This window comes from Saimiri boliviensis (assembly GCF_048565385.1).
Source record: "Saimiri boliviensis isolate mSaiBol1 chromosome 19 unlocalized genomic scaffold, mSaiBol1.pri SUPER_19_unloc_2, whole genome shotgun sequence".
NCBI classification, from domain to species: Eukaryota; Metazoa; Chordata; class Mammalia; order Primates; family Cebidae; genus Saimiri; species Saimiri boliviensis.
Window position 1 is genome coordinate 63453 of NW_027412503.1, and position 12225 is coordinate 75677.

Sequence of the window (12225 nt, forward strand, 5' to 3'; positions counted from 1 at the left end):
AAAAGGTGGGGAAAAGATATACCAACAAAATTAAAAGAATGTCATGTTAGTTATATTTATGTCAGGTAACACTGACAACCAAAAAGCATTACTAAAGATAAAGAGATTATTACATAATAATTAAAAAGTTCATTTCACCAGCATTTAAACCTTGTTTCCTTCTATCACATTTTCGTTCTTAGATGTACATTTTTTTTCACATTTTAATATATCTGAAGTCAGAAAGCATCTTATAGTCAGGTAAGCAGCAAAAGTAATATCATCATTGCTTGAACATTTACATCAAAACTTGTAGAATGGGTGTTAGAGGCATGGAAGAAAATTCTGGAGAAAATAGTGATGCACTTTTAATAAAGGCTGAACAACAGTTGATGATACAGGAAACTACTGTATGAAGAAGGGTGGACATGGATGACTCAGTCAAAAAATGACTCAAGTAAGTCAAAATGAATTCAAGGAAGATCGAGGAATAATTTAGCCAATTCACTTTTCCCTAGTTTGATTGAGGAATAATTTCCATGCAATAAAATTTACGTATTTTAAATGTAACATTTAGTAAGCTTTGGAGTTTACACACAGTCATGTATCCATGACCATAATCAAGATATAAATCATTGCCAGAAGTTCCTTATGGCCCTTTGCAGTGAGTGCCTTCCTCCAATTCCCAGTTCTAGGCAGCCATCTATCTAGTTTCAGTCACTATGGTTTTACCTTTTCCAGAATTTAGTATTAGTGAAATAATACAGTATATGGTCTTTTGTGTTTGTCACAGTCTTCCATTTGTTTGGGTAATTACCTGGATTGCTGTGTTGTACTGTAAGTATATGCCTATTAGAAAGTGTCAAATTACTTTCTATATGGTGTGATATATGGATCAAGATTAGCTTTTTAAAAATATGGATTTACTATAAAAAACTAGCTGGGCGTGGTGGCGCATGCCTGTAATCCCAGCTACTCAGGAGGCTGAGGCAGGAGAATTGCCTGAGCCCAGGAGGCAGAGGTTGCTGTGAGCCGAGATCGCGCCATTGCACTCCAGCCTGGGTAACAAGAGCAAAACTCCGTCTCAAACAAAACGAAACAAAACAAACAAACAAAAGAAATATGGATTTACAATTATCCCAGCAGTATTTGTAAAAAAAACTATTCTTTCTCCATTTCATTATATTAAAATGTTGGGGTCTACATCTGGACTGCCTCTGATTTATCTGTCTGCATTTTTTTTTATCAGCAGTGCACTGTCTTAAATACAGTACTATTAAAATTGGATATTGTGAATTCTTCAACATTGCTATTATTATTCTTTCTGGAAATTCTTTTGGCTAGTTTTAATCTATTGTCTTTCAACCTAATTTTGGAATCAGCTGATACATTTCTACAAAAATTTTGCTCAGATATTGATTGGAGAGAACCGACATCTTAAGAATATTGAGTTCACCAATCCATGAACACAGTATATCTTTCTGTTTATTTAGTTATCTGTGATATTTTCTGATAAGTTTTGCAGTTTTCAGCATACAGATTTTGTACATGTTTTGATTGATTTATACTTAAGCATTTCATATTTTGGTGCTATTGTAAATAGTGCTTCATGTTAAATTTTGATTTCCAATTGCTCATACTAATTATGAATGTACTAATTATGAACAATTGGAAATCAGATTTTATAGTATATAAAGCTACAATTAATTTTATAGAACAGAATTTTATAGTATAGTATATAGAACTATAATTAATTTTTGTATATTGACCTTGCATCCTAAAACTTTGCTGAACTCAACAAATAGTTTCATTCATTTTTTGCAGAGTCTTTGGTATTTTCCAAGTACAAATCATGTCATCTATGAAGAGAATGTTTTATTTCTTCATTTCCAAGATTATTTATTGAATGATTGACCTCATCATACAAGGTGGAACCTTCAGTTCTTCAGTATAATTATAAATTCTGGTGACAGTGGAAATGCCTGTCTTGTTTCTGACATTAAGAGAAAAGCATTTGATTTTTTTATCATTAAATATGATGTTTGATACAGGGTTTTTTGAGATGCCCTTTATTAGGTTGAAGAAGTTCTCTTCTGTTATAAGGTGGATGAGAATCCAATATTTTAGTCTTCCTTTTTGATAAACTCCACAAACTAGACATTATTATTAGTAGGACTTTTAGAGAAAAATTTTTTCCTTTTTTTTATTGCATTTTAGGTTTTGGGGTACATGTGAAGAACATGCAATATTGTTGCATAGGTACACACATGGCAGTGTGATTTGCTGCCTTCCTCCCCATCACCTATATCTGGCATTTCTCCCCATGCTATCCCTCCCAACTCCCCAATCCCCACTGTTCCTCCTCTATTTGTGCTGACAGACCTCAATATCTGATGCTTCCCTCCCTGTGTCCATGTGTTCTCATTGTTCAACACCTGCCTATGAATGAGAACAGGTGGTGTTTGATTTTTTGTTCTTGTGTCAGCTTGCTGAGAATTATGTTTTCCAGGTTCATCCATGTCCCTGCAAAGGACACGAACTCATCATTTTTAATGGCTGCATAGTATTCCATGGTGTATATGTGCCACATTTTCTTTGTTCAGTCTATCATCGATGGGTGTTTGGGTTGGTTCCAGGTCCTTGTTATTGTAAGCAGTGCTGCAATGAACATCGGTGTGCATGTGTTCTTATAGTAGAACGATTTATAATCCTTTGGATATATACCTGGTAATCAGATTGCTGAATCAAATGAAATTTCTATTTCTAGGTCCTTGAGGAATCACCACACTGTCTTCCACAATGGTTGAACTAATTGACACTCCCACCAACAGTGTAAAAGTGTTCCTATTTCTCCACATCCTCTCCAGCATCTGTAGTCTCCAGATTTTTAAAAAATTTTTATTACATTTTAGGTTTTGGGGTACATGTGAAGAACATGCAATATTGTTGCATAGGTACACACATGGGAGTGTGATTTGCTGCCTTCCTCCCTATCACCTATATCTGGCATTTCTCCCCATGCTATCTCTCCCCAATTCCCCACCCCATGCTGTCCCTCCTCTTTTCCCCTCAACAGACCCCAGTGTGTAATGCTCCCCTCCCTGTGTCCATGTGTTCTCATTGTTCAACACCTGCCTATGAGTGAGAACTTGCGGTGTTTGACTTTCTGCTCTTGTGTCAGTTTGCTGAGAATGATGGTTTCCAGGTTCATCCATGTCCCTACAAAGGACACGAACTCATCGTTTTTGATGGCTGCATAATATTCCATGGTGTATATGTGCCATATTTTTCCTGTCCAGTCTATCATTGATGGGCATTTGGGTTGGCTCCAGGTCTTTGCTATTGTAAACAGTGCTGCAATGAACATTCGTCTGCATGTGTCCTTATAGTAGAATGATTTATAATCCTTTTGCTATATACCCAGCAATGGGATTGCTGGGTCAAATGGAATTTCTATGTCTAGGTCCTTGAGGAATCGCCACACTGTCTTCCACAGTGGTTGAACTAGTTTACACTCCCACCAACAGTGTAAAAGTGTTCCTATTTCTCAACATCATCTCCAGCATCTGTTGTCTCCAGATTTTTTAATGATCGCCATTCTAACTGGCGTGAGATGGTATCTCAATGTAGTTTTGATTTGCATTTCTCTAATGACCAGTGACGATGAGCATTTTTTCATCTTTTTGTTGGCCTCCTATTTGTCTTCTTTTGAAAAGAGTCTGTTCATATCATTCACCCACTTTTGAATGGGCTTTTTTTTTTCTTGTGAATCTGTTTTAGTTCTTTGTAGATTCTGGATATTAGCCCTTTGTCAGATGGGTAGATTGCAAAATTTTTTTCCCATTCTGTTGGTTGCCGATTCACTCTAATGACTGTTTCTTCTGCCGTGCAGAAGCTGTGGAGTTTGATTGGGTCCCATTTATCTGTTTTGGCTTTTGTTGCAAATGCTTTTGGTGTTTTTGTCATGAAGTCCTTGCCTACACCTATGTCCTGGATGGTTTTGCCTAGATTTTCTTCCACGGTTTTTATGGTATGAGGTCTTCTGTTTAAGTCTTTAATCCATCTGGAGTTAATATTAGTGTAAGCTGTCAGGAAGGGGTCCAGTTTCTGCTTTCTGCACATGGCTAGCTAGTTTTCCCAACAACATTTATTAAACAGGGAATCTTTTCCCCATTGCTTGTTTTTGTCAGGTTTGTCAAAGATTGGATGGTTGTAGATATGTTGTGTTGCCTCCGAGGCCTCTGTTCTGTTCCATTGTTCTATATCTCTGTTTTGGTACCAGTACCATGCTGTTTTGATTACTATAGCCTCGTAGTATAGTTTGAAGTCCGGTACTGTGATGCCTCCTGCTTTGTTCTTTTTGCTTAGAATTGACTTGGCTATGCGGGCTCTCTTTTGGTTCCATATGAAGTTTAAGGTGGTTTTTTCCAGTTCTGTGAAGAAGGTCACTGGTAGCTTGATGGGGATAGCACTGAATCTATAAATTACTTTGGGCAGTATGGCCATTTTCACGATGTTGATTCTTCCTAACCATGAATATGGAATGTTTCTCCATCTGTTTGTGTCCTCTCTTATTTCATTGAGCAGTGGCTTGTAGTTCTCCTTGAAGAGGTCCTTTATGTTCCTCGTTAGTTATATTCCTAGGTATTTTATTCTCTTTGTAGCAATTGTGAATGGCAGTTTGTTCTTTTTTTTATTTTTTATTTTTTTAATGAGACGGAGTTTCGCTCTTGTTACCCGGGCTGGAGTGCAATGGCGCAATCTTGGCTCACCGCAACCTCCGTCTCCTGGGCTCAGGCAATTCTCCTGCCTCAGCTTCCTAAGTAGCTGGGATTACAGGCACGCGCCACCACACACAGCTAGTTTTTTGTATTATTAGTATAGACGGACCACGTTGACCAGGATGGTCTCTATCTCTCGACCTCGTGATCCACCCGCCTCGGCCTCCCAAAATGCTGGGATTACAGGCTTGAGCCACCGCGCCCGGTGGCAGTTCGTTCTTGATTTGGCTCTCTTTCAGTCTGTTATTGGTGTATAGGAATGCTTGTGATTTATGCTCATTAATTTTGTTTCCTGAGATTTTGCTGAAGTTGCTTATCAGTTTCAGGAGATTTTGGGCTGAGACGATGGGGTCTTCTAGATATACAATCATGTCGTCTGCAAATAGAGACAATTTGACTTCCTCCTTTCCTATTTGAATACGCTTTATTTCTTTTTCTTGCCTGATTGCTCTGGCTAGAACTTCCAATACTATATTGAATAGGAGTGGTGAGAGAGGGCATCCTTGTCTAGTGCCAAATTTCAAAGGGAATGCTTCCAGTTTTTGCCCATTTGGTATGATATTGGCTGTTGGTTTGTCATCAATAGCTTTTATTATTTTGAGATACATTCCATCAATACCTAGTTTATTCAGAGTTTTTAGCATAAAGTCCTGTTGAATTTTGTTAAAAGGCTTTTTCTGCATCAATTGAGATAATCATGTGGTTTTTGTCTTGGTTCTGTTTATGTGGTAAATTATGTTTATAGACTTGCATATATTGAATCAGCCTTGCATCCCCAGGATGAATACTACTTGATCATGGTGGATAAGCTTTTTGATGTGCTGTTGCAATTGGTTTGCCAGTATTTTATTGAAGATTTTTGCATCTATGTTCATCATGGATATTGGCCTGAAGTTTTCTTTCTTTTCTTTCTTTTTTTTTTTTTTTTTTTTTTTTTTTTTTTGAGATGGAGTTTCGCTCTTGTTACCCAGGCTGGAGTGCAATGGCATGATCTCGGCTCACTGCAACCTCTGCCTCCCGGGTTTAGGCAATTCTCCTGCTTCAGCCTTCTGAGTAGCTGGGATTACAGGCATGTGCCACCATGCCCAGCTAATTTTTTGTATTTTTAGTAGAGACGGGGTTTCACCATGTTGACCAGGATGGTCTTGATCTCTTGACCTCGTGATCCACCCGCCTCGGCCTCCCAAAGTGCTGGAATTACATGAAGTTTTCTTTTCTTGCTGAGTCTCTGCTGGGTTTTGGTATCAGGATGATGTTGGTCTCATAAAATGATTTGGGAAGGATTCCCTCTTTTTGCATAGCTTGGAATAGTTTCAGAAGGAATGATACCAGCTTCTCTTTGTATGTCTGATAGAATTCATCTGTGAATCCATCTGGACCTGGACTTTTTTTGGGTTGTAGGCTCTTAATTGCTGCTTCAACTTCAGATCTTGTTATTGGTCTCTTCAGGGTTTTGACTTCTTCCTGCTTTAGGCTTGGGAGGATGCAAGTGTCCAGGAATTTATCCATTTCTTCCAGGTTTACTAGTTTTTGTGCATAGAGTTGTTTGTAATAATCTCTGATGATGGCTTGTATTTCTGTGGAATCTGTGATAATATCCCCTTTATCGTTTGTTATTGAATTTATTTGATTATTCTCTCTTTTCTTTTTTATTAATCTGGCTAGTGGTCTATTTTGCTGATGTTTTCGAGAAACCAACTCCTAGATTTGTTGATTTTATGAAAGGTGTTTTGTGTCTCTATCTCCGATTCTGCTCTGATCTTAGTCATTTCTTGTCTTCTGCTAGGTTTTGAGGTTTTTTTTGAGCTCGCTCCTCTAGCTTTTTCAATTTTGACTATAGGGTGTCGATTTTAGATCTCTCCTTGCTTCTCATATGGGCACTTATTGCTATATATTTTCCTCTAGAGACTGCTTTAAATGTGTCCCAGAGATTCTGGTATGTTGTGTCTTTGTTCTCATTGGTTTCAAAGAACATCTTTATTTCTACTTTCATTTCTTTGTTTATCCAGTCAACATTCAAGAGCCAGTTGTTCAGTTTCCATGAAGCTGTGTGGTTCTGTTAGTTTCTGCATTCTGGGTTCTAACTTGATTGCACTGTGATCTGAGAGACTGTTTGTTATGATTTCCGTTCTTTTGCATTTGCTGAGGGTGATTTACTTCCGATTATTTGGTCAATTTTAGAGTAGGTGCAATGTGGTGCTGAGAAGAATGTATATTTTTTGGATTTGGGGTGGAGCATTCTGTAAATGTCTATTAGGTTTGCTTGGTCCAGGTCTGAGTTCAAGTCCTGGATATCCTTATTAATTTTCTGTCTCGTTGATCTGTCTAATATTGACAATGGGGTCTTAAAGTCTCCCACTATCATAGTGTGGAAGTCTAAGTCTCTTTGTAAGTCTTTAACAACTTGCCTTATGTATCTGGGTGCTCCTGTATTGGGTGCATATGTATTTAGTATCATTAGCTCTACTTGTTGCATTGATCCTTTTACCATTATGTAATGTCCTTCTTTGTCTCTTTTGATTTTTGTTGGTTTAAAACCTATTTTATCAGAGATGAGAATTGCAACTCCTGCTCTGTTTTTTGCTCTCCATTTGCTTGGTAAATATTCTGCCGTCCCTTTATTTTGAGACTTTGTTTATCATTACATGTGAGATTGGTTTCCTGGATACAGCACACCAATGGGTTTTGGCTTTTTATCCAGTTTACCAGTCTGTGTCTTTTGATTGGAGCATTTAGCCCATTTACATTTAGGGTTAATATTGTTATGTGTGAATTTGATCCTGCCATTTTGATGCTAGCTGGCTGTTTTGCCTGTTAGTTGATGCAGATTCTTCATTGTGTTGATGCTCTCTACTCTTTGGTATGTTTTTGGAGTGGCTGGTACTGGTTGTTCTTTTCTATGTTCAGTGCCTCCTTCAGGACCTCTTGTAAAGCAGGCCTGGTGGTGATGAAATCTCTGAGTACTTGCTTGTTCACAAAGGATTTTATTTTTCCTTCACTTACGAAGCTTAGTTTGGCTGGATATCAAATTCTGGGTTGAAAGTTCTTTTCTTTAAGGATGTTGAATATTGGCCCCCACTCTTTTCTGGCTGGTAGGGTTTCTGCTGAGAGATCTGCTGTGAGTCTGATGGGCTTCCCTTTGTGTGTAACCCGACCTTTCTATCTGGCTGCCCTTAGCATTTTCTCCTTCATTTCAGCCCTTGTGAATCTGATGATTATGTGCCTTGGGGTTGCTCTTCTTGAGGAATATCTTTGTGGTGTTCTATGTTTCCTGGATTTGGATATTGGCCTGCCTTGCTAGGTTGGGGAAGTTTTCCTGGATAATATCCTGAAGAGTATTTTCCAGCTTGGATTCATTCTCTCCATCACATTCAGGTACACCTATCAAATGTAGATTAGGTCTTTTCACATAGTCCCATATTTTTTGTGGTCAATTCGGCTCTTGAAACTTGTGTATGCTTCATGACATTCTCTTGTTGTGTTTTTCAGCTCCATCTATTCACTTATATTCCTCTCTAAGTTGTTTATTCTTGTTAGCATTTCATCAAATCTTTTTTCAAAGTTCTTAGTTTCTTTGCATTGAGTTAGAACATGTTCTTTTAGCTCACAGAACTTTCTAATTACCCACCTTCTGAAGCCTGAGTCTGTCAATTCATCATATGTATTCTCCTCATCCAGCCTTGATCCCTTGCTGGTGAGGAGTTGTGATCCCTTGTAGGAGGAGAGGCATTCTGGTTTTGGGTGTTTTCATTCTTTTTGCACTGCCTTCTTCCCATCTTTGTGGATATATCCACCTGTTGTCTTTGTAGCTGTTGTCTATCAGATTGAGTCTCTGAGTGGATGTCCCATTTGTTGATAATGAAGTTATTTCTTTCTGTTTCTTAGTTTTCCTTCTAACAGTCTGGCTTCTCTGCTGTAGGACTGCTGAGGTCCACTCCAGGCCCTGCTTGCCTGGGGGTCACCTGCAGCAGCTGCAGAACAGTAAGGGTTACAGCCAGTTTCTTTTTCTGCTATCTTTGTCCCAGAAGGATACTTGCCAGATGTCAGTCTTATCTCTCCTTTGTGAGGTGACTCTTGGCATATACCGGGGTCAGAGAGCTGCTTGAGGAGACAGTCTGTCCTTTATAGGAACTCAAGTGCTGAGCTGTGAGCTCCGCTGTTCATTCAGAGCTGATAGGCAGGTACATTTAAGTCTGCTGCAGCAGAACTCATAAACCCCACCCTTTTTTTTTCTTCCCAGGTTCTTTGTCCCAAGGAGTTAGGGCTTTATTTATGAGTTTCTGTTGTGCTGCTGGCTTTTTTTCAGGGCTGCCCTACCCAGGGAGGAGGCAGCCTTGTCACTGTCTGCCTGCCTAGGCTTTGCTGAGCTGCTGTGGGCTCTGCCCAGCTGCCATGTGAACTTCCCTGCAGTCCTGTTTCTATGGGTGTAGTTAGAACTTCCTTGGCATTGGTGGCCCACCTCTATAATGGCCGACTCTCTCTGTAATGGTGGACTGCCTCAGGAATGGCAAACTACCTCTGTAGTGGTGGACTGCCTCAGTAATGGCAGATACCCCTCCCCCACAGAGCTGGGCCTTCCCAGGTTCAGCTGTGCTTGCTGTGAAACTCTCAATACAGAGTGTTTCGGGTTGCTTTTTTTTTTTTTTGTGGAGGTGGGACCAGCTGAGACTGATCACCTGGCTCCCTGCCTCAGAGCCCCTTAAAATAAATTATTTTTCTTTCGTTAACGGTAGACTGTCTCCCAGGTGTTCCAGTCACCTGTTGAAAAGGCGCCGGGATCTGTGTGATTTCCCATGTGGTGACCCACTGTGCCAGCTGAAACAGCAGCACTGAGATTCGTGGTGCTTTTTTGCCTGAGACTCTCCTGGTCTGGCTCCCTGTTTCAGTACCCTTTTTAATCAGATGAATGGGTGACTTTGCCTTCCCAGAGCTCCAGTCACCGGCTAAAATGGCATCCAGACCTGTGTATTTTGTATGGAGAACCGCCATGCTGGGGCACCAGCAAAACAGTTGCACTGGCAAAAACAGCCATGCAGGCCAAAACAACTGCGGGGGCCAAGATAGGCATGTTGGCCACCCATGGGGCTCCTCCGCTTGGGAATCTCCTGGTCTGTGAGCAATAAAAATACATCTGGAAATGCAGCATCCACTCACCCTCCATGCTTTTCCTGAGAGCTGCAATCCTGAGCTGCTCCTAATTGGCCATCTTGGATGCCCTCTCTAGATAACAGTCGAGGAGAGATTTGATTGTTTACCCTTGGGTAGATGAAGCATTACTGAAACATACTGTCATTCACTCCAAGTTTCAAAACCCCTTTGTAGTGCTTCAGTTTCTTGTCATGAAGGAGGTTCAATAAGTTTTTATTAAGAATTAGGTTTGAGGCTGGGCACGGTGGCTCAAGCCTGTAATCCCAGTACTTTGGGAGGCCGAGGTGGGTGGACCATGAGGTCAAGAGATCAAGACCATCCTGGTCAGCATGGTGAAACCCCGTCTCTACTAAAAATACAAAAAAATTAGCTGGACATGGTGGCACGTGCCTGTGGTCCCAGCTACTCAGGACACTGAGGCAGGAGAATTGCCTGAACCCAGGAGGCAGAGGTTGCAGTGAGCTGAGATCATGCCCTTGCACTCCAGCCTGGGTAACAAGAGTGAAACTCCGTCTCAAAAAAAAAAAAAAAAAAAAAAAAAAAGAATTAGGTTTGATATGAATAATGCACTAATACAAAGGTGAGATTTAACTTTTCCCTGTGAACAAGATTTTCATGTATTATTTTAAAAATGAAAGATTTTTGCCTGACCTTTTGAATAAAGTGGAACAACAGGAAAGGGAAAAATATATATTATTTGGAAAGTGAAGTCATCCCTCTATTAATGAGTAAAGGTTTTTGCCTTTTTACAATTTTTGAGTTATCACTTTGGTTAATGAGTGACTTAAGATAACCTGGGATTTGATATCCGAGAAACTTGTAAAAATCAAATTATAAATCACTTGTTTTTCTTACATACATATCTTTTAGATATTATATCCCCTGAAGTACATAAATGACATTTGGCTTATTTGGTATAAAAACCATAGAGGAAGAATTGTCAGGAAGCATTGTCAGGTCAGATACAGTGGCTCCCATCTGTAATCCCAGCACTTTGGGAGGCGAGGGAGGGTGGATCATCTGATGTCAGGAGTTAGAGATCAGCTTGGCCAATATGGTGAAACCCCATCTCTACTAAAAATACTAAAAGTTAGCCAGGTATTGTGGCAAGCACCTATAATCCCAGCTACTCAGGAAGCTGAGGCCGGAGAATCACTTGAACCCAGGAGGTGAAGGTTTCAGTGAACAGAGATTGCAGCGTTGCACTCCAGTCTGGGCAACAAGAACAAAACTCTATCTCAGGAAAAAAAAGAAAGCATTGCCAAATGTGAAATGGTGTTTCATTTTCCTTGGACTGTATTTGCATAAATATGTTATCCTAAGACTTCTTTGTCATCCACAGACATTTGTTGTCTTGTTTTAATCCTCTTTGAAAGGTGACTTATAATCTGCTATGGGACATTGACAGGTGCTCCTAAATGCAGGTTTCTGATAACTTTGGAAATTTTGTCATTAGCATAAAGAAAAAACTTTCAGGACTCTCATGGAGACCTGAAATGTTCAAGAATATAAAGCAGAACAGGAGATAACTGCACGGAGTGAACTAATATAGACTGAAGTAATCTTTTTGGCTTTGCTTAAAATATTACTGATCCTTTGTTTTGTTTTTCAGAGTTCAGGAAGCTTATTTTGAGCTATTTACAGCTTTTAGCAATTGAGTAAAATATACTCCAATTGAGTAAACAAAATTAGAAGCATATTTGTTTCTCTCTATTTGTTTACTCCAGAATTTAGAATCTATTTGTGAATAGATTCTTAACTTATGGAAATATAATTTGCATAAGTGCAAAAGAATGTTTTCTTCTGCAACAGGTCACAATTGGAGAAATTAGTTATTTTGGCAAGGCTTTGACTGGAATGGCATGCTTTCCCTAAGGAATCAAACTTGATGTATAGAGTCAATAAAAACCCTTTGGGAAAACTGGCTTCATACCTTGTCTACACATTCCCTGTAAGTAACTTGTGGTAAGTAAATAATGTCACTTCCTGACAGGCTTATGATACCCAAGTTATCCTGTGACCTCAAAAGAGAAATTTATGCAACTCATGTAGTTATTTGAGGGAACAGACCTGTGCGACCCGCAGAGACCCTCCCCAAAGCAAATGAGAGCGAGGAGTTGTTAAGCCGAGTCCAGGTTTATTGGGATCTGCGGGCAACCCAGGAGGGAGGGGAGCTGAGCTGCACCCAGCAGCTGCCAGAGAGGGTTTTTATAGGGGCGGCGGCCTGTTTAGGCGAGGTGTTGCAGAGTGATTGGTCTAAGGGAGAGCAGAGGAGGGTTTTCTGCGTGCCAGAAGGGGATTGGTCACCTCTTGGCGG

The 12225-nt window shown here is 39.8% G+C and overlaps 1 long non-coding RNA gene across 1 annotated transcript in view; it reads left to right on the forward strand.

Moving 5' to 3' along the window:
- LOC141583273 (uncharacterized) overlaps positions 1 to 12225 on the forward strand; it is a 69606-nt gene that overhangs the window by 26924 nt on the left and 30457 nt on the right. The window contains exon 2 of the long non-coding RNA XR_012515952.1: positions 11721 to 11859. This is a non-coding gene — a long non-coding RNA (uncharacterized LOC141583273). The remainder of the gene's footprint in view (positions 1 to 11720; positions 11860 to 12225) is intronic.